This window comes from Panthera onca, chromosome A1 (genome assembly GCF_046562875.1).
Source record: "Panthera onca isolate mPanOnc1 chromosome A1, mPanOnc1 haplotype 2, whole genome shotgun sequence".
NCBI lineage: Eukaryota > Metazoa > Chordata > Mammalia > Carnivora > Felidae > Panthera > Panthera onca.
Genome location: NC_138339.1, coordinates 111,241,418 through 111,266,174, shown reverse-complemented (window position 1 = coordinate 111,266,174; position 24,757 = coordinate 111,241,418). Strand labels below are relative to the sequence as shown.

The window sequence follows — 24,757 nt, the reverse complement described above, 5'->3', positions numbered from 1 at the left end:
GAGAAGGAAAAGGAGCAAATCAAAAAGAGGAACACAGAGTAAACAGATCTCAGGGTTTAGATTTAAGAGTCATCTGTTCAAGGGATGCCTGGGTGGCTCAGTCGGTTGAGCATCCAACTTCGGCTCAGGTCATGATCTCACAGCTTGTGAGTTCGAGCCCTGCATCAGGCTCTGTGCTAACAGCTCAGAGCCTGGAGCCTGCTTCAGATTCTGTGTCTCCCTCTCTCTCTGCCCCTAACCCACATGCATTCTGTCTCTCTCTCAAAAATAAACAAACATGAAAAAAAAGTTTAAAAAAAAGTCATTTGTTCAAGTGCCTCTCCATTACCCGATAAAAGTGTTTTCCTACCTGGAAAAAAAGGTACTAACACACCCTAATTTACAGGGTTGTTGTTAGTATCAAATAAGGTAATGTTTGTGAAAATCACTTTGTAAACTGAAAAGCACCATACAAACATTGTGTATAGCAATTATCACAATGAGGTCTCTGTACACACACACACAAAAAGAACACTTGATAAGGGAATTGAAATGCTCCAGAAAAACTATGCAGAGAAACACAGAGGATGACAAAGATGATCTATAACGATATAATAGACCAAATAACAGAAGAGAACATCCTACTAAATTATGCTAAACTGTTTATAGAATTCTGGGAATACATTTATCTCTGACTCTTTAGTTTCTCATATTTGGTAATGGAAAGAACAAAGGAAAATACTAAGTAGTTGTATTTTAAAGGAGACAGGAACTACAAATGCTTAAGCAAAACCAGAAAGCCATGAAAGATAGAAAGCATAGTATGTGACAACACATTTCATTGCCATGACTGCTGACAAAAGTTATTTTCTAGATGCTGCAATATCACATTAACTTCAGAAGTTAAACTATAGGGGAGTGTGAGGCAAAGAATATGCCATCTCTCTAAGATGAAATTGACATCATCAGGTGTTGAGGTATGTAGTGGCTCAATGGAGAGGTTAACCAAAAGCAAAGTTACACAAATCAAACTCGGTTGCTCCTGTTTAAACACAAAATAATAAATTATACAGGAGATAGCAATTGTTTGCAGATCAAGACAAAACAAAAAAACCCTATATTTTGAGTAGATACAGTTCATTCCTGAAATTATATTGCACAGAATATGTAAAGAGAAACACCTTTTACAGAGGGGGAATGGTGGTCTAGACTATGGTTGAGGTGGGTTAGAAGGAAGGGTTAACTCATCCAAGGAGTGATTTCAATAAAATCTTTCACTCTTCCAAAACTCATATGTGCTTTGTAAGTCTCTTAGCTAGGAAGGGTGAAAACCTATTTAGCCCCCTAGACAAATCCACTCAAATCCAAAAGACTATGCTCTAAGTAGAAACGAAGCATTTGGGAAAACATGTTTAAAAGGTTATATGGCCCATATGGTCAACTATCTTGGAGAAAACTGCTATTTGCACAGGTACCATCTTAAAATCTATTTAAAGTGATAAGAAAAGTAACTGAGTAACTTAGTATTTTCCACCCCTGCATCTAGACATCAAGTCTCAGATCCACTTTTGATCAATATATACACATATAATAACTTCATGCTTTTAAAATGCCTTGACTGTTAAGTTTTACTATTAAAACCTACCTAGAATTGTTGGCATTTTCCTCATATTCTATGCTATTATTCCAAATATTGATGTTTTGGGTATCGCAGGCATAAGTATCCGTTCCTTTTTGTACCTCAGTTTGTTCATCCATCAAATATGGATAATAGTACTGCATTATAATAGTTTGAGGATTACATAAAATGAGTGAATATATATAATGTGTTGGTGGTAAGTGCTGAGTGTGGGTACTCAATAAATTTTACTACAAAATATTGTATTATCGAGTTATTTTTTAAAGGTTCTTTATTTAGAGAGAGAGAGAGAGAGAGAGAGAGCATGCAGGTAAGGAAGAGAGGGGTAGAGAGAGAATTTCAAACAGGCTCTGCGCTGTCAGCAGACAGCCCAACACGGGCTTGAACCCACATAATTTGAGATCATGACCAGAGCCGAAACCAAGAGTCAGACGCTTAACCACTGAGCCACCCAGGTGCCCATACCAAATTATTTAATAAGATAATTTGAAATAGCGAGCCTTATGCCAGGTTCTCTATTACCAGTACATACGCATACATGTGTGTATGTGAATACACACACACACACACAAAAGATTTGTATGTCCCCAAGTATTGACAGTTCTATGGGCAAATGAAATTAACAAAGCCCTCTTCCCATGTAACCATGCAATGTTCAGAACGCTCCCCAGTATTTGTGGGCACACCCAAAGGAAAGGCACTTCCATATGCCTAGGTGACACTTGTCACACCTCCCTCCACCAGCACTAGACCCCCACTCTCCCCTGCTCCCTTCCTTCCAGCTTTGTCTCAAGTAGGAATTCAGCCCTTCTCCTTCTCCTCACACCCCAGGACACAACTGTTACAATATTGTTGTCATTACAGAAGTTTAAAAAAAAAAAGGTTTGGGAAAAAAAAAGAGAAACAGTGCAAACAAAACTTTTCAAACCTATCACCTCAGTACAATAGTCCCCCTTACCCACTGGGGATTGTTCCAACACCCCAGTGGAAGCCTGACACCACAAATTAGCACCAAATCCTACATCTACTGCGTTTTGCCTCTACATTCATACCTATGATAAGGTTCAATTTATAAATTTGGCACAGTAAGAGATTAACAATAGAATGGAACAATTATAATAATACAAGGTAATAAAACTTATGTGAATGTGGTCTTTCTCTCTCTCGAAATATCCTATTGTACTGTACTCACCCTTCTTGGGAGGATGTGAGATGACATAAGGTCTACGTGAGGAGATAAAGTGAGGGGAATGATGCAGACATCGTGACATAGCAGTAGGCTACTACTAGCCTTCTGACAATACATCAGAAGGAGGTCCACCTGCTTCTGGACCAGGGAAAGCAAAACCGTGGATAAGAGGGGACTACTGTACTCCTAAAGTGACTATAACAGGCCACTGCTGCTATGGGGATGACTGGTAGTCCCTTCTTCTGAACCCCACCTACTGTCACATGACTCCACCCCTACGGAGGCTTTCACACAGCTATGCATTTCCCAGAGTTCTCTAGGGCACTGCCTCTCCCCAAATTGTATCTCTTCCAAGCAGGCAGGGGACAAGTTAAAAAGTTCTAATCCTGTCTTATGCAAAAGAGTCTACCTTCCTTATAATATAACCCTGCTTTCTAACAAAAAACTCCATTTGCGGTCACAGGAGAGAATGCGAAACATTGGACTTCACGATATAGCATTGTTGTCCAACTGGATATTTAGCCATAATACAGATTCTAAATGATATGCTACAATTTATTTTCAGTAAGCACGTGGTGTAATGATGCATTAGTACATGAGTGATGCCTCCAGTAACACAGTTACATGTGTGAGGCTCCATCGCATGGTGACCAGAGTAAGGAATGTGGAGTCAAAGACCTGTAAGTCCATCTAAGCTTCTCTATTACCAGCTATGTCATTGTACTAACTCACTTAGACTGACTAAAGCTGTTGTAAATCTCTGTAAAATGAGGATAAACATAACTGCCTATCCTACCTCCAAGGTTCTGTCAGGAAAAAAAAAAAACAAGAAAATGTTGGGACAGAATGTTGAAACTTAATTACCTTTCGCAATTATAAATTATTATTATCACATTAGCACATATATTAAGCCTTAATTTCATTTTATATTTGGTAAAAAACCTAAGATTTCACCCAATCTGCTCAAAATCACCTATACATAATCAACCTTTCCTATAATTATTCTTTAAAAAAAAATCATTGAGGGGTTCCCTGGGGGCTCAGGCAATTGAGTGTCAGACTTCAGCTCAGGTCACGATCTTCAGGCTCCTGAGTTTGAGCCCCACACAGGCTCTGTGCTGACAGTTCAAAGCCTGGAGCCTGCTTCAGATTCCGTTTCTCTCCCTCTCTCTCTCTCTCTCTCTCTCTCTCTCTCTGCCCCTCCCCACTCTCGTATACGCTCCCTCCCTCTCTCTCTCTCTCTCTCTCTCTAAAAATAAACATTAAAAAAAATTAATGAACAATGATGATGGCTATACTAGAAACTACACACACACACACACACACACACACAAATGCATACACATAAGATCAGCTTCTACCTTTGTTGTGAATTCAGTTTTTAAGAGCTTCCTTAAATTCTAATTCAAAGCCAATGTGAAAAGACACAGATTCAAAATAAGACTCAGTAAACTAATAGGAAAAAATAAGAGTTGCCACAGAAATAGATAATATAACAAAGGTTAATAGTTTCCCTCTACTACACTTACAAAATGTTACTAGTTGTCACTAGTTCATTTTATTCTGATGAGACTCAGCTTGGTAAGAAAAAATAAGGTGATGTCCAGGTAGTGGACTTGGGATGAGAAGTGCTGCATACTGATACATGCAATAATATTTGTTGCTTCTTTAGAGGTTGGGAGGGATTATGAGTGAGTGGGTTAAGGAAGGTTCTAAGGGCTCTGGCCTAGGCCACTGCATTAATGGCTGGGGCAGCAAATACAATAGAGAAGTAAGAAACAACAGCATGTTTAGAGAAGAGGAAGGATGGTGGAAGAATCTAGTTTGGGAAATATGGTGTAAATGTAATCAAAGTCCAACCTACAACTGAAAACAGCTCTGAGATTAAAACCAGAAGTCTGAGCTAAATACAGAGATTCAGAAACAATCAAACAGAAGACAGTCCAACACAGGAAAAGAGATAAGCTCATCTTAGAATATCATGTGGGTAAAGGACAGCACTGTTTTCGGGGAACAGCACTGTTTAAGGGACATACAGGCCAGAAAGAAAATACAGAAATAACCATCAGAAAGAAAAGAGAAGTACCAGAATTGTCTAAAGAGACATTCATGGTGAGCAATGTCTAAAGCAACTGGAAGGTCTTCCATAGCCAAATTAAAAGGAAAATAGAAAAGAGATAAATGAATGCTGATTGAGCTTGTAGGAGAGAGGAGGTAACTACCTAAGTTCTCTACAGAAATAGATGTGTTGGTCTTCAGTGAACATCTTTATCCTCTCAGACATAAAGAAGGTAAGCAGAAAATACAAGAGCGTATGTACATTACACATTGAAGATCTTAGGATGGGAAGCTGACATGGTTCACTCTGAGAAAGCAGCTTTCCTTTATATTTTAATTATTATCTTTCTGAGTTAACAGTTTTTTTTTTCTTTCAGTACTTTAAAGAACCCACTTCTTTGTCTTCTTGCTTGTAAAGACTCTGGAAATGTCTGCTATAATTCCTATCCTTGTTTCTCTGCAGGTAAATTGTCTTTTTTTAACTTCTGATTATCTTCAAGATTTCCTATCCTTGGCTTTTTAGCAACTTTAATATGATATTCCTCTGTGTCTATGTGTCTGTATGTATTTTGACATATATCTTATTTGGTGAACTTTGAGCTTTTGAGTCTGTGATTTGGTGTCTATCCTTAATTTTGGAAAATCCTCGGTCATTATTTCTTCAAATATTTCTTCTCATTTTCTCCTTCTGTTATTTAAATTATGCATATGCTATGTCATCTGATATTACACTGTAACTTTTAGATGCTCTTCTTTGCACTGCATGCCTGCCCACCCACCCTTCCTCTCTCTCTCTCTCCCATTTTTTCTCTTTGTATTCTAGTTTGGGTACTGTCTACTGATTTATCCTCAAGTTCAGTGATTCTTTCCTGAGCTGTGTCAAGCCATTACTGAACTCAAATACATTCTTCATCTCCATTACTGTGTTTTTTTTTTTCCTAGCATTTCCATTTGATTCTTTCTTTTAATTTCAATCTCCCTGCTGAAATCATCAATGTGATCTCACATGTTGTCAATCTTTTCTATGAGAGATTTTAACATATTTTTAAGTATTTATTTTGAGAGAGAGCATGTGCAAGTGGGGGAGGGGCATAGAGGGGGAGAGAAAGAATCCCAAGCAGGCCCCATGGTATCAGCACAGAGCCCGACATGGGGCTTGATGTCATCAACCTCAAGATCATGACCTGATCCAAAACCAAAGTTGGATGCTCAACTAAATGAGCCACCCAGGCACCCCAGATTTTAATATATTAATCATAATTACTTTAAATTGTCGTCCACTAATTCTAACATTTGTGCCATATCTGAGATGATCTTCTATATAATTTTATGTCTTTGGAGTATTTTCTCTTGCCTTTTAATATGCCTCAATTTTTGGCTGAAAACTGGATATCTTGCGTAGGACAATAGTTCTGAGGGAAATATACTTTTATACTTAGAATGACCATGCCTTTCCTTCTGCTAGGCTTTTCACATGGGAATTTGAATTAATCTAGTCAGGAATTAGACTAGATTTGAGGATTTCTGTTGTTATGGTTAACCTCAGTGTATCACAGGTTTCAAATTGCTCTAGTGATACCATGTGGGCAGGTTGTAGAATGGCTGTCCAGTGGTTATTTTCTTAATGTCTGTTCCACCCTTAGTTTTGAGTCCTCCCTTTGTGCTGAGCCTCACACAATCTGCCTCTTAGAACTCCCGCAGCCATATTCCACTCTTAACTTTGCTCAGTGCTTGTTAGGACACTAGTTGGGGGGAAGAAGAGGAAGAGTGTTCCATGATGTTCTGATTTAGCTTCCATATGAGGTAGGCACTGGGTCTCTGTGTCTCATAAGTGCTCCTGCCCATTCTCCAACTGTCATGCTGGTCCTGGTACATATTCTTACCCCTGTTTATTTTTCCCCTGTTACATTCCTCATCAATGGATTTACCCAGTACCCTAAGTCAGCAGTCCCTGTTTCTCTTCCCCTTTGCAGATTAATTTTTATTACACTGGGGAGATTGGTCTAATTTCAGTTGTGGCTGCAGTTCTCCTCAATCTGCCCAGTGAGCACCTAGTGAGGTTTGTGGAGGAAAAGCCCAATGATGGATACCTCCCCTATTTATGTAACCTCCAGTGTGCCCATGCTCTAGTGCTGGCTCATGCTCAGGCTTTAGCAATTCATTGTAAGTATCAGCTGAATCTCCTCACTAGTTTATATGCCATCTCGTGATGTATGCCTGATGGAAACAAATGATGGCATCTTCTTTCTCCTTCTTGACAAGTGCCTGTCTCTTCCTATATTTGAGGCTGGTTGACTGTCTTAGAACCTCAATTCTCTGATGGGTTTTTTCCAAGTCATCAGTATGTCATTTGTTCAGCTATTTCTTGTTGGAAAGGAGGGAGTGGCAGTCTTTGAAGCTCTATACATCTGGGAGCTTAAGACAGAAGCTAGACAGTTCACTCCAGAATTCCTCAATATTGTAAAATTAAGAAGTTGAGGTGATCTTATGGGAGCAATACAAGTGATAGGGATATGATGAAAATGGTGACTGTTCAGATGTTCAGTGGAATGAGAGTACTCTTGGCTGAGATGTGAAACTGATGTGTTTTAAGGCCTTAATGAAAAAATCTTGGAGAAGGTCCAGCAAGTTTTCCTTTAAAGGAAAAGTCTTTGAAGAAAGTTTGCTTCTTCAGTGTGATCAAGGCCAGGCTAAAGTCCTTGCCTAGAATGTATATAGTCCAGTTACATTGCTCTGAATAAAAGTGTAGAAGGAGTTTTCATGTGGGAAGAGTTGTACCTTTGTAAATTATTATGTTTTCTTAGACTTGGAATGAGGAGTTTCTCCTGGCACTCGGTGGAGTTCAGAGCCTGGACACCAGATAGGATACAAAAAACAGGCATTTCACTGTGGGAGATAAGCAAAGCAACTGAGAGGTAGGTCAGTGACTAAGGAGAAAGGATTTGGTAACAGGCTGTTTCTGTTATTGACAGGAATGATCATTTCTTGTATTCACTTGTAAGGGTTTTCATTTCTGGACTGTGGTTTCCTCCCATTATGTCTGGCATTCAGTATAGTTTGGTTGCATGTTACAGCCTGGAAATGGTTGTGCTTCAGGGACTTAAGAGAGAAACCATACTGTCCACACTTGGACACAATAGTTGAGAGATCTCTCTGCTAACAGAGAAAAGACAGACTTGATGTGACCACAGGTGACCTGTAGGGGTCAAATTGGTGGCAATCAGCAGAGAACCGGGCAAAGTTAGAATATAAAGTAAAAACAGAATTAGAATATAAAGTAAAATTAGAATTAGAATATAAAGTAGAATTAGAATATAAAGTAAAAATATTTAGATTACTTTAAAGCAGAGCCACCAAAATGTTACAACCTTCTTTTTACTTTTCCATCGGCAACATGGGCAGTTACAGGATTTATGTTCAAAGCAGCAATAATTTTACATAATTCTTTTAATTCTCAGTAAATCGAGGATCTTTTCAATTCCATGCACTCTGTTTTTTTTTTTATTTATTTTGAGAGAGAAGAGAGAGCGTGAGGGGGGGAAGGGCAGAGACAGAAAGAGAAAGAGAGAGAGAGAAAGAGAGAGAGAATCCCAAGCAGGCTCCCTGCTACCAGCGCAGAGCCCAATGCAGGGTTCAAAAAACCCATGAAGCCGTGAGATCATGACCTGAGCCAAAACCGACTGAGCCACCCAGATGCCCCTACATGCATTCTTTAAGGTGACAGAAGTCCAACACAGACAGTGTTTTTGCAAAGGTAGCAGATACTTGATAAGCTCAATTCATTAATCAGGATTATGTTTGTTTTGGATGGAAAGGAAAGCCAGAACCTATACTTTGACTATAACCATAATAATGTGAAAAATATTTATTGAACCTGTTGGGATAAATATATCGTCTTAAAAATATAGTCATAGTCTCAGAGTTGAAAGAAAATTTTCAATTCATTTAATTTACTTCTCTCATTTTACAAATGAGTAAAATATAGACGAGCAATCTAATTCACTCAAGGTCACATAATGGTAAGAATTTATGACATTAAAATGCAGGATAATTTAATGAATGATATGTATTGCTTTAATGCAAGTATATAACTTTGGTTTCAAATGAGCAGATGTCAGTTAAAATATGTGTTAATCTTCTTCATTTGTGTCTACATATACAGTCATTTATGTTTATGTATTATGTCCCTATATATTTATACCTAACTATACCTTATAAACATATTTATAAACTTAATAGCAATAAGTTAAAAAGAATAAATTAAGATATTCAAGTTTCTTATAAGTCATAGTATGGTATTAACAATAATACATATTTGAAGAGCTATAAAACTTGATCAGAACTTTGAAAGATCTTGTTGTTAGACCATCTCATCATCTCCTCAGAAAAAACTGTTCGATCATTAGAAAACCCTACCAGAAAGTTTTAACTTACAGCTGTTCTGAATAGATTACCCACTGTAGGACATGCTTCTCTCTGATTACTCTGCCAATTACCTCAATTACTTTGGCTGTGGAAATACATGTTTGTTCTGAATCCCTGCGTGAATAAATGGAGAAAAAAATCTTTTGCTTTTTAAGTTTTTATAGGCATACATACTAGGACGTTCTCATTTTTTTTTCTCAACTCCCTTGTTTATCTTTGAATATTCCTTCAGAGACTACTGTTTCTGAGCAATGCCTCGGTCTCTCTTGATATGGTTCAAATTCTGCTTAAATGCACCCCTGCTGGTAAATTAATGCTAGGTAACGGCCTCTTCTAGAAATATACAAACTGATTATTATTACATAAAATTAATATTTCAAAGCACATGCAGTAGCAGAAATGAAGACCACTAAAGCTTGTAGCTTTTTGTTTTCAATGAGTTTGTGGAAAAGATAGTTTTCATTGTGGCACTGCGGTGTTATCATTGGTTTTTAGTAGCTGTAAACCATTTGGCTTTTAAGGCTCAGGGATCCAGATTCTCTGCAAAGCTTAAATCCTAACCTGGATATGAATTGGTGGAGGGTTCACTATCTGAACCTCTGGGGTACCATCTGGTACACAGCTCCATGGGGTATGAATGTTGTCATGCAGCCATATAACTGGTAAGAGCTTAATAAATGCTGTTGACAGAATTAAATTCAGGATTTTGAGGGCTATAAATATGCCCAAATCATTGACACAGAAGCAATATTGCCAAAACAGAAGTCTAGACTGCTACAACAGTAAAAATGGCAAAGAGAAGGACAGATATGACCTTGAGTCACAAGCAAAATGTCATTGTCACAGACATTGTGCTATAAATGGGGCTGTGCCTGCAGCTCAATGTGTGCAGTATATGACCCAACCTCAGCAATAGAAGCAACTGGAAAGCAGGGTTGGGGGCTCCAACTATACAACAATTAATCTTTCTTGGCCTTGGCACCATGGCTTTTACTATGCAGAATTTAGGAGAACATGTGAACTGACAAGAATAACCTTTTTAACATAGCTGAACTATGTAACAGATGTTAATCTGTTTACTGATGGATCGATTCTATTTTTTAAAAAATCCCTAAGACTTAAAGCACTTGGTCCAGAAGCCTATGTATGACACAATTGAATATTGTATAACATTATTTTGGGAGTATGTTTTGTTTGGTTGGTTTGGCTTTTTGTTTATTTTGTAATGTGTTTTCAGTACTGTTTTCTCATTTTTCCCTTGAAATGATCCTCACAGATACTGGGAACATTTGATAATAACCTACCTTTTTATGGTTTTCTCATCCCCCTTTCCCTACCACGACATAAATACAAAGTGGCAAAGCCCAGACTACAAGCCAGGACCTTAAGACCATGTCCCCGCTGCCCTTGAAAGTAATGATCATGGGAAACCACGTAAACACAACAATAATTTTAAATGAAATCATTTTTAACCTTCAAAACTTTTGTTTGCAGGTAGCCATTTCAATAACAAAAAGCAATATTTAATCCTAATTTCAAAAATACAGAATTGGCTATAGTTAAAAAGAAAAGGCCTTAAAAGTATTTTTTTTTCTGGAGCAAAACACTACTAGTAGAAAACTCCACTAAATTATTATACTTTCTTAATAATTTCACTTTGTTATAGAGCGATACTGCCTGGAGGAATCATTCAATAGCTATTATCGATTCAACAAGACTTCTCTCTAATTTTATGTGTCTTTGGTGTTTACATTGTTAAGTACAACATATGTAATTATTTCTTAGACGTAATCTTTGAGAATTCAACTCCAACTTGAAATTGTCCAAAAATAAAAGAGCGAACACATCACAATATCGAAAAAAAAAAAGTGGAGTTTTTTCTAAGGCGACAATGTAATGATGGGCTTTGGCCACTAAAACTGTTGTGTGATTGATTTCAGAGGAAATGGTTGGTGATCAGTCCTTATTCTTTCAGATCTTTCCTTCATACTCACATTCATTTTACTCTCATCTATTCTTGTACTGATGTTGATTATCTGAGAAAGATTCTTTTTAAACGCTCTAAAATAATCTATGTTTCTGCAACAATGAGCGTAATTGACAATTATGGCACATTATTCACAGCTCAAACTAACTCTGCCAAACAAGTTACCGAAACATGATGAACACAAGTACACGGAGGTGTGAGAAGGACACAGTTTTATAATCCCTGGGAAGAACTAAAAATAGGATAGACTTGGGTGGTTAGGGCCAGGGTGATATAGGAGGATAAAATAAGAGAAATAAAATTGTAAAAAATATAATGTTTAATTGTCAAATATATTCTACAAAGGGACAGACCATAAATATTTTATTCACCATTAGCTAGCCAGAGCCCAGCACAGTTCCTGACACACAGTAACCATTCAATAAACATTTGCTGAATTTTGTAAAGAAAGAGCACAAGCAGCAGAGAAGGAATAATAACAAAAAGAATGAAACCTCTAAAACTACAAGTTCTTGTTTCAGTTTGTTGCCAATAGAGACATAAGCAAGAATATTATTTTGGTTCTACTTTGTATATTGTACTTTTCAAAGCAGTTTTACATAAAGTATCTCCTCTGACCTTCTTCGAACTCTGACGAGTGATCACAAGGGAAAAATCCAGTTTCCATATAGTTAACTTAGGGTTCTAAGTTGTGACAACTTTTGCTTAGGTGGTGATTGATACAGTAGAGAAAGGAGGCCAGTCTGGGAAGGGAACCATAATTTTTATTTTAACCATAAAACTACCAAAACAATCAATCTTATAGGATAATTGTGAGGAATAATGAATGCGGATACTTCTGCAATGCCATACAAAATGTATCATCCTTCCCAAATTTCTTTTTGCTCTGCCCTCTTCAGGTAGGCACCAATGGACTGAAATGGTATAAATTACTCACCCTGGTCCATGAAAACATAAATTCCTTCCAAAAACTTAGGAATATAAAAGTATGGCTGCAAAAGGGTTTTTGTTTATTCTTTTTTTAAAAAAGCATAAGATAAATCTGGTTTACAAACTTGGAACAACATTTTCAAATTCTTCTGTACAAAGAGGCCATTCTAAGAAGGCTGAGGGGCATATTTCACCAGGTAGGCTCTTCATTAGAGGCCCAAAACTGACAGCCCATTTAGGTATGCTTTAAATTCAGTGTGCAAAGAATTCTCTAGACACCCTGTACCCTCCAAACATCCAGGACTTGTTTCTAGTTTTGAATAAACACTAAACAACATTTTTGTCAAAAAAAAAAAAAAAAAAAAAACAGGGAACTTCAATTAAAAGACATCTGGTGAGTGCCAATTTTATCCAAATGTAGAGCATCCAAAAGAATCTCAAGTCAAACAGAGGGCAATTTCATCAAGAAACTAACAAATCCAATTGAGCAGAAGAGATCTTGAATCTCTCCTACTGGCAGGAAGAAAATGATACAGGGCACTCACTAGGAAATTGAGAATTTAATGTAAAATACTACAAGATACTTTAGAATTCAAAACAGAAGTGATTAATGAGGAATTGAAATTTATCCCATTCATTCTCCAGATGAGAAAATTTATAAAAATTCATGAGTTCAGAGAATATCAACAGAAATATTGTAAGGAAAGTTCCTTAAAAATTTTTTAATAACTTTTATTTAAAAATATACTGTAACTATAGCCATTTGTGTGTCTCTCCCTTTGACTGTACATTTATGGTTAGCATAAAAGCAATGCTGTGAGTAAAGGGAATGACTCAGATAATCAGGCCAAAAGTCTGAAAAGTTAACTCAACTGGTATATCGCCCAACAGGACAAGGAATTTTAGAGATCTATGTCACTGGACTGGATGTAATAACAAACAGTATTTTAAAAGCCAAATAAGAATAGTGATGGAAAAGACAACGTTTTCATATAAAATTAAAATTAGCCCAAGATCCATAAAGAGAATATCAGAACCTCAAAAATCATCATTGGGTTTCACCTACATAAAATATAGAAAATAGTAGAGGAAGAGAATGATATTCACCAGATAATTTTCAGTGTTATCCAACTGAGAGAGTATGTGAAGCCCAGAACATCTGTCACCATCCTTAGGGCATAAATAACATAATGACTTATTCAAATCACCCCTTAAGAATATCAAACTCTAGGAATTTATCCATTCCTTGTAAGCTGTCCAATTTATTGGTATATGGGTTTTCATAATATTCTGTTACAACTGTTTGTATTTCTGTAATGTTTACTGGATTTCTCTTTTCATTACTGATTTTGTTTATTTGGGTTCTCTCTTTGTCTCTCTCTCTTTCTCTCTCTCTTTTGAGAACTCTGGCTAGAGGTTTATTTTGTTGATCTTTTCAAAGAACAAGTTTGTAGTTTCATTGATCTGTTCATCGTTGTTGTTAAGTTTCTGTATCATTTATTTTTGCTCTAATCTTTATTATTTCCTTCCTTTTATAGGATTTGAGTTTTATTTCTTCTTATTTTTCTAGCTTCTTTTAGGTTTAAGGTTGTTTATTTGATATTTTTCTTATTTCTTCAGTTAGACCTCCCTGTATTGCTATAACCTTCCCTCTTAGAACCACTTTTGCTACATCCCAAAAGTTTTAGACCATTGTGTTTTCATTTTCATATATTTCCATGTACTGTTTGATTTCTTCTTTGATTACCCATTCATTTTGTAGCAGAAAATTATTTAATCTCCATGTATTTGGGCTCTTCCCCAATTTTTTCTTGAGGCTGATTTCTAGTTTCATATAACCCGCAAAAACTGAAGCCATAAGTAATAGAAATTTTGGACAGACCAATTACCAGCAATGAAACTGAATGACTAATCAAAAACTCCCAAAAAACAAAAGCCCAGAACTGGACATTTTCACAGGTGAATTCTAGCAAACATTTAAAGTAGGGTTAATACCTATACTTCTCAAATTATTCTAAAAAATGGAAGAGGAAAGAAAACTTTCAAATTTACTATGTTAGTCCAGTATCACCATAATATCAAAAGCAGATAAAGACACCACAAAAATAGAGAACTACAGGCCAATACTTCTCATGAATATAGATGCAAAAATCCTCAACAAAATATCACCAAATCAAATCCAACAATAAATTTAAAAAATCATACAGCACCTTCAAGTGGGATTTATTCCCAGGATGTAGGAGTTGTTCACCATTCACAAAAAAAATCAACATGATACGTCACATCAATAAGAAAGGATAGCAACCATATGATCATTTCAGTAGATGCAGAAAAAGCATTTGACAAAGTATAACATTCCTTCATGATAAAAACCCTATGCAAAGTAGATATAGAGGGAACATACCTCAACATAATAAAGGCCTTACATAAAAAATTACAGTCAACATCATACTCCATGGTGAAAAACTGAAAGCATTTCCCCTAAGGTCAGGAACAAAACAACAATGTCTACTCACCACTTTTATTCAACATCGTACCAAAGCAATGAGAGAACATAAAGAAATAAAAGGCATACAAATAGGTATGGAAGAAGAACAACTCTCACTATACTAAGACAACATGATACTATATTCAGAAAACATTAAAGAGTCCACCAAAAAACTACTACTAAAGTCACAAGATACAAAATCAATGTACAGAAATCTGTTCCATTTCTGTACACTTATAATGAAGTAGCACAAAGTGAAATCAAGAAAGCAATCCCATTTACAATTGTACCAAAAACAAAACCATCTAGGAATAAACTTAACTGAAGAGATCAAAGACCTGTACTATGTAAACTATAAAACACTGATAAAAGAAATTCAAGATAATGCAGAGAAATAGAAAGACATTAAATGCAAATGGGTTGGAAGAACCAATACTGTTAAAATATCTATGCTACTCAAAGCAATCTACAGATTTAATGCAGTCCCTATCAAAATACCAATAGCATTTTTCATAGAACTAAAACAAAACAATTCTAAAATTTGTATGGAACAACAAAAGACCTGGAAAACCTACGCAATCTTGAAAAAGAAAAACAAAAGTGGAGGTATCACAATTTCAGATTTCAAATTATATTACAAAGCAGAAGTAATGGTACTGGCATAAAAATAGACACATGGATTAGCATAACAAAATAGAAAACACAGAAATAAACCCATAGTTATATGGTCAATTAGTCTTTGACAAAAGTGGAATGAATATACAATGGGAGAAAGTCTTTTCAGCAAATGGTGTTGAGCAAACTGTATAGCCATATGCAAAAGAATGACACTGGACCACTTTCTTACACCATACACAGAAATAAACTTAAAATGGATTAATGACCTAAATGTGAGACCTGAAACCATAAAAATCCTTGGAGAGAGCACAGGCAGTAATCTCTCTGACATCAGCCATAGCAATATTTTTCTAGATATGTGTCCTGAGGCAAAGGAAATAAAAGCAAAAATAAACTATTGAGACTACACCAAAATAATAAATTTCTGCACAGCAAAGGAAACAATCAACAAAAATAAAAGCAACCTACTGGATGGAAGAAGGTATTTGCAAATGACTTATCTGATAAAGGGTTAGTATCCAAAATATGTAAATAACTGATACAACTCAACATGTAAAAAATAAATAATCCAATTAAAAAATGGTCAGAAAACATGAACAGACATTTCTCCAAAGAATACATACAGATGGTCAACAGACACATGAAAAGATGCTCAACATCAGTCATCATCAGGGAAATGCAAATAAAAACTCCATGAGACATCACCTCACACCTCTCAGAATGACTAAAGCAAAAACACAAAACAAGTGTTGGAGAAGATGTAGAGAAAAAGAAACCCTCATGCACTGGTGGTGGAAATGCAAACTGGTTCAGTCCATAGTGGAAGAAGTATGGAATTTTCTCAAGACATTACAAAAAGAATTACCCTATGATCCAGTAATTGCACTACTGAGTATTTACCCAAAAAATACAAAAAAAATGCTAATTCAAATGGATACATGCACCCCTGTGATTATTGCAGCATTATTTACAAGAGCCAAACTATGGAGGATTCCATCAACAGATAAATGGATAAAGAAGATGTGGTATACATCCACAATGGAATATTATTCAGCCATAAAAAAAGAATGAAACCTTGCCATTTGCAACAACATGGATAGAGCCAGAGAGTATAATGTTAAGTGAAGTCAGTCAGTCAGAGAAAGACAAATACCAAATGATCTCACTTATATGTGGAATTTAAGAAACAAATGAGCAAAGAAAAAAGAGAGAGAGAGAGAGAGAGAGAGAGAAAGACAAAGAAACAGACAGTTCTACAGTTAAGAAACTGTAGAGAACAAAGTGATGGTTACCGGAGGGGAAGTGGGTAAAATAGGTGATAGGGATTAAAGAGTATACCTATCATGATGAAAAAAAATAAAATAAAAAATAATATCAAACTCTGTTATAGAAGGTATGTGTGTGTCACACCCCAAATTCCTATTTTGAAGGCCTATAGCCCAGTGTGATAGCATTTGGAGATAGGGGCCTTTGGGAGTTCACAATGAGAAAGCCAAGAAGAGAACTGTCATCAGGAACTGAACTGGCCAGCACCGTGATCTTAGAGTCCCCAGCCTCTACAATTCTAAGAAAATACATGTCTGCTGCTTAAGTCACATAGTCTACCATATTTTTGTTAAGGCAACTGAGCTAATACACTCCTTTGCCGCAATGTCTTGATTTTGTATTTATTTGATAAATGACTTTCAATTCATTTTACAAATGGACACAACATGACTGAGAATCACAGAAATTCTTAACTGGTAGGAAAGAGAACTCTCACCTAGTTTAACCACTCATCTTACAGCTGAATCCTGTGCATAATATGAAAACTGGCTAAAGGGTCTTGGAAACTATGCTCGCACCTCTTTAGTGAGAGGAATATACTTCATTTCCTGGCATTTCCAAGTAATTCTTTTCTGGGCCAGATATTATCACTCAGCTCTGTAGCTACCAAAAAGCATCCACAACCCTCAAGATAGAATTTACCAACCAACTATTATATGAAAGGAGATTTCCCCTTCATTATGATATACTTTTTCTTTTCTATAGACATAGGCACTAAGGCTCAGAAAAAGATAAGTAATTTACTAAAGGTCAGATCTTTAAGCACTAGCGGATTTGAGGACTGAATCCAGGTATCCCAATCCAAAAACAATGATCTTTTCACTGCAAAAAATGGCCTCTAAACTATTTTGATTACATACCCCTATCAGGAAAAATATCTGGAATAGATTTTCCCAATTTATATATGTATCGATTGTACACATGTATTTTGTACATTTATCAAACATAAACAAAAAGTTGAAATTTGAAAAAAGATCACATTTGAAAGTAAATGTAAACAGAAGTCCTAATAATTTCTTTTTGAAGCCCAAGTTTGAGATTGCTGCACTTGATCACATTGGCTTCCTTATACCAGGAAAACAGTAAACACCTAGATCAGTGAAAGAACATCATAATACTGAAGAGAACCTTATGGTGGGCTATCGTGATTAGAGCTCCTCATACCAAGAAAGAGTAAATCTATTATTTTTAAGATTATTTTCAAAAGAAATACAAGCTGCTGGAATTAAATCTTTAACTGCAGAAAAATCATACTATATCAATATGTCACAGGAGAAATGCCAAGGAAAATTTGAGTCATGGATGTGATGCTGGGGTCACTGTAAATGGTTCCTTTCTCTCAGGGACCAATGGATTGAAAAGAGCTGCTACAGCTAACAGTAGTTGTTAAAGGATTGGGATAGAGCCTTAACCACTGTAACAAATTAAACTATTTAATTACAAGCAAAGTTGTTGCTAGAGTACTTTTTTGTGAAATTTTCTAACAGCTTTAAAAAGCATATTCTTTGTTAATTACTTTCTTTCTGTCCTAAATTGTTATGCTATGTAGGTAAAAGGAAAAAATTCTAGATGTTTACAACTAAATGCTGTTCTAGAATAAAATTAGATGACTTCATGAAAACATATTTGAGTCAGGAGAAGGCAAGCTTTAAACAGAGGGATTAGCTGATCCATTATAATTCAGAATAGTAAACAAAAAGAAGGCTTCCCTTCTGCATGGGATTTTCCTGCTTACACTATACATGTATATGCTCTATATACCTCACCAAGCCTCATTTTACCAATTATAGTTTTAAGATAAGATGGTTTTATAGAAAAATTCAAAAATCTGTAATTGTTGTACAAATGAGACTTGTGCAGCCCCAATAAAGCAGAAGGCAGAACAGCCAAAGCTGTCCCCAGCTTCCAGAGATGGCAAAGACACTTCGGAAGGTTAGAACAGACAGAGACCAGCTTATGCTTTTCCCTTTCAGCATATGGACAAAGAAACAGCACCCAGAAAAAAACAAATGTGATCTTAAGCACTCCAAGAGGTATACAACTCCAAGAAGTCACGCAAGAATGTCGAACAGACCCATGAAAATGAAATGTCAGTCCACTAAGAGATGGCTCCAAAACTTTAAAGAGGTTAAGCATGCATATCATAAAACTTCTGGAAGAATCTTTTACTCCAACACTTCCTGTTGCAAATAAATACTTCAGGAAAAGGGTTATCTGCCAGATGAAGGTTTTTCCTTTCCTTCTCTTTCCTTTTGTAATTATTAATTAAATCAGAAAATCCAGAGTTTTTAAAGAACAAATGCTACCTACATAATCAACTCTTTATTTATTTTATGATATTTTTCATTTGTTTTTCCTTGAATGCCTTAATTTTTATAGGACTTCATCTGGACACCATAGTTTTTCCAACACTGGAGCTTTTCAGGCACTTGAAATAGGTAAAAGGAGTTAAGAGATAGGTATTTTTTCTTTTTTTCCCCCCATCTTTGACACATTTTAAGAATCACAGAGAGGAAAGAACACAGGTGGTCTCTCTCACTTATAGGCTAAGGTGGATAGAACTTTCTAATGAGGTTATCTATACTTTTGATGTACCAAGCATTGTGTGTTAGTATCATTTCCCTAACACCCTTTAGAATACCACAGTCAGTAACTTATCAAACGTCCCACAGCTGGAGAGTTGAAAGAGCCAGATTTTGAACCCAATTCTATATGACTTTATTTATTTATTTATTAAGTTTATTTATTTTTGATATAGACACAGAGAGAGAGAGAGAGGGAGAGGGAGAGGGAGAGGGAGAGGGAGAGGGAGAGGGAGAGGGAGAGGGAGAGGGAATATCTCAAGCAGGCTCTGCACTGTCAGCACAGAGCCCGATGTGGGGCTCGAACTCACAAACCATGAGATCATGACCTGAGCCAAAACAATGAGTCAGATGCTTAACTAACTGGGCCACCCAGGCACCTCTGTGTGATTTTAAAGCTCACATTTTTTTTTCAACTACACCAAGCTACCTCTTAGGCAAGTCGTTTATTTCATCTCCCCAGACCTCTGTTTCAATTTCCTTATCAGCAAAATAAAACGGCTGGGTTAGAAGATCTTTAAGTTATCCTTCTACTATAAGGAGACATTATATACCAGAAACTCTATAAGCCCTGTGAAATTTGCTGAAATTCTTATTTTATGACAGATAAATATTAATACCATGTATTCTAAATACCAATGATGCAGACAATTGGAACGGTTATGTAAGTCAGGAATGTAAAGCTTAAATTATTTGTTTTTGATATTTTCACTTGATGTGCAATATATCGGTCTTGCCATTTTTTAAATTTGTGGACTTCTTTAAATGTCATAAGCAGATCTGTGAACCACAACATCAAAATTTAAAATGTTTCATATTTTAATAATCTATGATAAAGAATTGATTTTAAGATTTTAAAATTTAGGTCCATTTATTATAGAAACTTTTATGTAAGTTCATCCTAATATTATTTGATAATATTAATGATATTTGACTCTTTAGACATTTTCACTTAGCAACATAAGTGCGTTGATTTACTTTAAATTAAGGTAGTTTATGCTATTTAAATTTGAATTTGTTTTTAAGAAAATAATAATTAATAAATTTTAAAATTATATTCTACTTGTTCAGGAATAGTATAAAAGTATAGATCAAAACTAACCACATTATAATATCAGAAATAGTGAAGAAAAAAATACACCTGTTTTTATGAGCTTATGTTCGAAAGTGTTCAGAAATCAACTAGTTTAAGTCCTGTTTTGTTTGTATCATAAATAAATAAGAGAATATAATTGAGGCTGCTATTTCTCAGAACTTCTCTACACATAATAGTTTGCAAAAATGGATGGTCTTTCTTTCCAGTAAATTAAAAACCAAATTAGAAATAATTGTCATTATATTTCCCTTGTAGATTTGGTGAAGACAGCTTGAGGTTAAACTTGCAGGATTTTTTTTTTAATTTCAACTAAAGTGTCCCTCTATTTTCTACATTGAATTAGCAGTTTGGAGTATAAATCCACCTGTTCTCTGAATTACAAAAAATTGCTCCCCAAACTCCTGTATCTTGAAACATTCTCATCTCAATAGCTGTGGACTCAGACTTAGCCTCTCTCCATTCCCTCCCAGGTTTACACCCAGGCTCTCCACCACAGTGGAAGGACCGCATCTATTTTCTTAAGTTAACTACAAGCCCAGGAGTCACCTTCTATACTTTCCTCTCCCCTAGATCCTACCTCCAATACCTTTCCAAAAAAAGCACTATCATTTTTCCCCTCCTAAATATCTCTTAAATACGTTCATCTTTATCTATCTCTCTACAGTTGTCAGCAGATTATTCTAGCTTTTGTTCTTGAACGTGAAGCCACCACATTCCCTGACACTACAGTCTTGATACACCAGGTTAGCTCTGTCTGGAAGCCCCCTTTTTGCCTTAGGCTAAGTCACCCTTCAGACCACAGACTACCCTGAAGATCCCCTTTTCCCAGGAAAGGCTTGACTGACCTCTCTGACTAAGCCACGTCTTTCTATGATACGCTGCCATTATACTAGGATGCTTCTCTCAGTAGATAACATGGGGTACCCATTCACTCATTCCATTACCACGTAATTACTTACTTGCCTCTGTCTCAGGAAATTTACATTCTAGGATGGACAAAGAAGCCATTATGTATGAAGACAGGTTAAAAGCGTTGGCCCTACAAAAGGTAATAGGTTGGAGAAATACTGCTTTACACATATGCGTGTGATTCTTTGATGCACATCTGTCTCCCACAGGAGACCTTAAGGACCAACAGCCACTGAGGCCAGGCCTCACTTGGATACTATCCACATGAGTTCCTCCCATTTTTTTTTTTTTATTTTTTTTTTTATTTTTTTTTTTTAATTTTTTTTTTCAACGTTTTTATTTATTTTTGGGACAGAGAGAGACAGAGCATGAACGGGGGAGGGGCAGAGAGAGAGGGAGACACAGAATCGGAAACAGGCTCCAGGCTCCGAGCCATCAGCCCAGAGCCTGACGCGGGGCTCGAACTCACGGACCGCGAGATCGTGACCTGGCTGAAGTCGGACGCTTAACCGACTGCGCCACCCAGGCGCCCGAGTTCCTCCCATTTTTACCCACTATAACCACAAATTATCCTCCCAAACCAGCAAAATATCACTTTAAGAAAAAAGGTCTTTATTTATATTTTTATAGCTAAAAGTTTTCATGGATGGCTTCCAAATAAATGAAGAATCCAGAGCATTAATCATTAAAAGGGACACTGCACCAGATCTTGAATGTGACAGAGAAAAATATGAACACTCTTTAAGTGTTCAGGAAAAAATAAAGTAATTGTCTAATGATGATCTTTTTTTTTTTCCTGCTCTTTTGTACGCCTGAAGTTTCCCAATGACACATACAAGACATGCAGAGACCTGCAGAGAGGAACAGAGGCTGTTTTAACATTTGGATTCTCTTTGGATTTTTAAATGTCATAATGCCAAAGAAAAACATTCTCAAACCCTAAACCAAATTAATTCTTAAAATTTTCCTCATCAAAAATAGGAAACATCTGCCTCTAAGTGTATAACCTTGGATTTTGTAATGGCAAAAATCTAGTGGGGGGGGGGTGACTTTTTCAGGCCAGTGCAAAATGAACTTTTGAAACTCTATGACAACTTCTAACTAGGCAAAAAGTGTAGCTCTTTTCTCTGAGAAACAGCAATCTCCTACCTGCAGTCTGTTAATTAAGTGGAAGCACTTTCTTTATGCCAGTGGATTTTCAAGAAGCCAAGATGCAGTGAAATGAGAGCTCTCCGTTTACATTTAGACCCATGTAGGCAACTCACGTTCTCATAATCTGGGAATCGTGAGGTTTTCCACCAAGATTAAAATTTTTGCACTAAGCAAACATAAATGGGAAATCTCCTAGCATCATTAAGCATTCACAGTTCCTTAAAGTCACGGCACAGTTAATCATTTGCTTTTAGAATGTTTTCCCCCCAGAACAATGTTTAAGAATCGATTTTTAATTCTCCGAAATATTCTCCCCTTTGGCTTTACACATTTTTTTTCATATCACAAGGCACTGAAATTTAATGAAAGAAAGAAGGATTATGTAAGTGGTTTACATCCATATTTAATATAGTAAGAAAAACTCAGTCACAGGGGCACCTGGGTGGGTCAGTTGGTTAAGCATCTGACTCTTGATTTCAGCTCAAGTCATGCTCTACAGTTTCTGGGTTCAAGCCCCACATCAGGCTCTACGATGATGGCACAGAACCTGCTTAAGATATTCTCTCTCTCCCTCTTTCTGACCTGTTCCCTCTCTCTCCCTTCTCTGCCTGCCTCTTTCTACCCCCTTCCTCTCTCTTTCAAAAATAAATAAATAAACTTTAAAAATTAAAAAAAAAAACTCTGTAACAAAAAGATGTGTTGGCAGTTCGGTAATTTGTATGCATGTCACCTCCTATTTTAATGAACAAATATATCATGACCGAAGGAACTCCAGGATCCAAGCCATGGCCCTTTATTTTATCTAATAATCCATACAACCAAACACCAACCAGGAAAACAAATTAATTTAGACATTCCCTCGAAGTTTGTTGAATTTCTGTGGCCAGTTATTAAACACACTCTGTACTCTAAGAACCGGCACACTTCTGGGCACCTTCTCATTTTTTAAGAAACCCTACTGAGCACACTAGACTTCCCTCTCCACACACTCCAGCATTGCTCACCCTTAAAAGTCTGATAGTTATTCTGTAGAAAGAATCTGAGATGGTCTTGGGCCATCACAAAAGAATCACGGGTTGCAACACAAAGCATTCTCATTCTAGAGAAATGTGTTTGCATTTGTGGTTTTTCTGATGCCTTCAAATAAATGTTCCTACGTCACAAATGCATCTGTTTGGATGCCTTTCCCCCCGCCGTGGGTAAATTAACAAAGGGACATGTTCTTAGAGCTTGCCTCATAGAAATTAACAGTCTACTTTCATCCTTGCCTTGGGTAGCTTTCTTCGGGTTGCTCTATTTGCTTATGCTTTCATTTATAAGCTAATACAGATCTAAAAATCATCACTAATTTGGCACCTTAAGAACAATAAATAGGTAACTGGAAAGGAGGCTTACTCTACCTCAGGGCCCTGAGGGTGTTCACTTAAAAAAAATTCTGAAGGAAAGAAAATTAGAGACATACACTAGGGTAGACAGCTCATAGAAATCATGTCTTACTGATCAAGTATTCACATTTATTCACCATGTACGTAAACTTTTGGAATGTGACTGATTGAAGTACGCAACGACATAAACTCAGTTTATCCTTTTGGACTTGCCCAGAAAATTCAGTATACTAGACTTAACTGTCTTCAGTTTCAATTTTTAATCATAGAATTTCTGCATCGATCCAAATATCAGAGTTTCCAACATCACACCATCAGGCTTATACAAATGAATGGTAAGGCACATAAACTAGCTGAAAGAGAATTCTCATCAAATGTCAACTAGGCCACACAGACGAACAAGTCTTCATTTGTTAATAATCTGCATACAGTCCCAAGAAGCGAAAGTTAACCAAGGGTTCCCACAAGCCTGATCATGACAACACAGTATTAAAATCTAAAGAAACAGTAAAATATATATGTGTGTGTGTGTGTGTACACATTTTTAGAAAAGAAATGAAAACAAAAGGTACTTACACTTTTGCTCCGAGAAAGCAGATCACAGGTATTTCTTTTCATGGTGGTGTTTTAAGTAATTCAAATGGACAAGAGTCGCTTCCAATGTCACTGAGCTCACTGCAACAATTATCCACTCAAAAGCCAAGTGGATTCTGAAGAGAAAGGCAAGGAAATGTTTAATCAAGTATATGATTAACATGTGCACTTTGAAATGCTGTCTTAGATTAGGACAATAATTCTTAAAGTATTCAGCAGAACAAGCTAAAATGGTGCTGTGTTTAAATCAACAAAAGTACACACAAGCAGCGTTTCCAAAAGAGCTTTTGTCAAATGTAAGTTAGAGATTTCAAGCACCATCTGTTTTCCATTAAGTCTTCCAGTCTACATTTTTTAGTGGCTTATAAACCAATAGGTACGGTGGCCACAACTTAGATGT

The 24,757-nt window shown here is 36.3% G+C and overlaps 1 long non-coding RNA gene across 1 annotated transcript in view; it reads right to left on the bottom strand.

Annotated features, from left to right (window-relative positions):
* LOC144616886 (uncharacterized) overlaps positions 1-24,757 on the bottom strand; it is a 482,774-nt gene that overhangs the window by 139,161 nt on the left and 318,856 nt on the right. The window contains exon 3 of the long non-coding RNA XR_013556700.2: positions 24,340-24,473. This is a non-coding gene — a long non-coding RNA (uncharacterized LOC144616886). The remainder of the gene's footprint in view (positions 1-24,339; positions 24,474-24,757) is intronic.